Below are 3570 nucleotides of genomic sequence, written 5' to 3' on the forward strand. Positions count from 1 at the left end.
CTTGATGACATATCAACGTATCAAACATCTTAAATATAATAATATAATTAAATGGTAAATGTTACGACATGATGTTATACAATATAAATGTATTACAATTGCGTAATTGAGACAATATATTCCCTTCAATGTATAAATCATTAACTGTTTCTTTGAAGAATGTACCAAATTCCATTTCATAACTAGATACTTGAATAATATATACCGGTCAGATACATTGTGTCTGATAAAACAAAAACGACAAAAGAATGTAAATTTGATAAAATCGACGACATAAAAGGGAAATAATTAATAATAATAAGGGCTACTTTTTATCAAAATGTATATTAAACGTTACAAACTATGTGGTATATTATTATTTTTTAGATTTTGTTTTGAACGTAATATTACACTACGAGTTTTTGCAAGACTTTTTTAATTTTTAAAAAAAATTGTAATCACTGTTCTGATGAAAATCTGGCTCAGAAGCATAAATAACAACAAAAAAAGATGAAAATTGCAGACTCCGTTCGATTGAGTCTGTACATGAGAAATAATGATTAAGTGCAACATCCCTCAAGCCCCAAGCACCGGCTCGAGTGGTATTCAATTCTAAACACTTAAAAGTGCTGGCATCAATGATCCCGAAGGACCAGAAAAATATAACAACACTGAAGCGAAGTACGGGACAACATTTTAAAGCTGCCATACATCATTTGAATGCTGTTGTTGTGAAGTGTTAAAATCGGGAAACAATCCCAGCAAACACCCGATGTTGACCCAACGTTGGATCAACGTTGAATTTTGGTCGCGACGTCGGTGACCTTCATACAACGTCAAATCAACGTTGAATCCCCGACGTCTAACAGACGTTTCATTTTGACGTCGGCTCGACGTCGGGTTTTGGTCGGTAATCTGACAATAGGTGAATTTAATTTATGAAACCAATATATATATAAATGAAAGCATAAACAGCGAGAATTTTAAGTTTAAGTTTAGAAAGGGAACATTATATATTTATTTTCTCCATCAAAACAACAGTATCACGTGGGTGGCTAACGTACGATATTCGATAGGTGGCGCTCTGTAAACGGATAGTCGCAGATCAGTATGAAATATATTTGCTCTATTTTCGTTTAAATAATATCTTATCTCCTCGAATTAGTCTAAGAAGTGTTTATATAATTTACAATGAAGCTGTTATCATTTTTGAGGGCTTCATTTTATAGTGGTAAATAATTTAGTAAATTCGAATTTGCGACTTATCGGATTTGAAATTCAATTGTATTGGCGGACAAAAAAACGACGGGTTGACAGACAAAGTTGTATATTCCAAACAAAAGAAAAAGGTAGGCAAACATTATATATTGTTTTTCAATGCTTATTTACCGCATGTTTGATTGGATTCGATGGTTATTTGATCATTGAAATGTTTGACTGGTAAAACTTAATGTAACGTGATTTCGCGAGATAAATATTTTTGTTTCCACGTAAGAACACTTTATCATTTGCTATAGAACAGTCTGTATAATCGGATCATTTTTCCCACACTATATCGCCATGCCAAATAAATGCACAATCAATGGTAGGAAATATCTTAGCAATTGAAATCAATAAAAAGTTAAATGCAGTACGTAATAATCTTATTATTTAAATGCTGGTAAATAAAATTTCCTCTTATTTCTTATCAACATGAATTTCCCTTATATGAGGGGCCAGTCATTTACACATGTATCAGATGCAGTTTGATTTGATATCTGTGTAGTTGTTAAACTACTCGTTGTTAATTGAAGTACTTTACCAATACTGTTAGCATACCATGTGTTTCTTATATTATGAAAATGATTCATGGCATTTGATACATGTAAATGATACGACTTTGGTAAGATATACCTGAAAGCACATTGTATTTGACTAGCTATCTTTTTATTAATGTAATCAAACAACATATTATCAATCAGAAAACACATTATCATAGTTATAAATCAATAAAGGTAATAGTTTGTTAATTAGCCTGCTTATCAACAAGTTGTATGCTCGTATCATAAAACGTTTTTACACTAAGCCAGTCTGTCCTATATACACTTAGCAGACCAGATCATGCTGGGCAGAGATGATATCTATAAAAATGACAGTAACATGTGAATTTCTTTGATGTTGTATGAGCATTTGTACAAAGTACATTGAATATAAAAAATAACAATATCAATTTTTGCGGGAGTAGAATTAATTTCATTTTGGTATTTGTTATATCAGTTTTTCATGCGCTTATGAGTTAACTAAGATTAATAGTAATTGGATTTTGCCTATTGTATTAGACAAACATCCTTCCACCACATGGTTAAATTCTAAAACGATTATATTTCGTCTTTCAGATTGTGAAAATTATGATAATTCAACATGTGTCAAAAGTTCAGGAGGAAGATGAAAATATTTAGAGGAAAAGAAAAATGAAAACCTACCAAGATTTTGTGACAGGTATATTTCAAAATATTATAGAAAATACAGTGATCTTATTACCCTTGATTTTATAATGAAATTCACGAAGCCATTTTTATCAAAATTAATAGATATATACAGTAGGTACACGAAACTACATGGTTTAAACTAAATTAAAAATAATAAGTATCTTTTTAAGTAGTTGGAGAGTTTTGTTAGAATTTCGTTTAAATATTATATGTATAAGTGATTTATTTCTTGCACTTGTAACTGATTATTTTATTTCTTTTAATTTCAGAAAGTGTGATGAGATCTCAGGTTGGAGACGGTAATGATACGCTTATAGTATGCCCCAGATCGACATAGTGTAGGAGGACGAAAGAAGCTAGAATACTAATGAAGATACATGAACATTGCTATTTATAGTTATAACAAAATATTCAGAATATTGTTCCATTTAACATTCAGATCTAGATTCAGTTATAAAATACAAAGTCAAGTATACAATCAGTGAGTTGGATAGATGATTGAAAAATCCCAAACTCAGAGTGATCAGTTCAGTGGTGATATAAGAAAAAACATATGCATGGATGTTTGCTATATAAAATGTCAGTGTTAATATTCAAGAAGGATTTTGTTTATCTTATTTCTAAAACATGCTTAATTTATACATGAAGCGTTATTAAAGTACATACCGTCAAGTTTAATAGTTTCAAAAAATATTATGTAAATCTTGCATTTATTATAGTACCACATTTCTTGTTTTGTACTTGTGATTCCGAGTATAAAATAAATTGCTAAAATCATAAGAATGCTTATTTATTAACCCTATTTAAGAGCTTCAAAATGAAAAAAAATCATATTCCAAAAGTTTTGAATGAGGTTAAATCATGGTCAGAAAATTTGGTCAGATAAGGTTGGCATATGGTCAGATAATGGTCAGAAAAGGTTGGATTATGGTCAGAAAAAGGTTGGATCATGTCCAAATAATGGTCAGAAAAGGTTGGATTATGGTCAGATAATAGTCAGGAAAGGTTGGATTATGGTCAGAAAAGGTTGGATAAAGGTCATTTTATGACGTTGTATAGACGTCGGTTTCTGACGTCTAAAAAACTTTCAAATCCAACCTTCTGCCAACGTTTACCCAACGTC

The 3570-nt window shown here is 30.7% G+C and overlaps 1 long non-coding RNA gene across 2 annotated transcripts; it reads left to right on the forward strand.

Moving 5' to 3' along the window:
• The first annotated feature begins 732 nt into the window (after positions 1-732).
• LOC132713137 (uncharacterized) lies at positions 733-3230 on the forward strand. 2 transcript variants are annotated; one of them, XR_009623409.1, is made up of 3 exons: positions 739-1328; positions 2355-2457; positions 2717-3230. It is a non-coding gene; the product is annotated as an uncharacterized LOC132713137 (long non-coding RNA). The 2 variants fall into 2 exon arrangements; XR_009623407.1 differs by having other exon boundaries at positions 733-2457.
• The last annotated feature ends 340 nt before the right edge of the window (positions 3231-3570 follow it).

The sequence above is a fragment of the Ruditapes philippinarum genome, unplaced genomic scaffold, assembly GCF_026571515.1.
Source record: "Ruditapes philippinarum isolate M1 unplaced genomic scaffold, ASM2657151v2 ctg2390_1_1_1_1, whole genome shotgun sequence".
Lineage (NCBI taxonomy): Eukaryota > Metazoa > Mollusca > Bivalvia > Venerida > Veneridae > Ruditapes > Ruditapes philippinarum.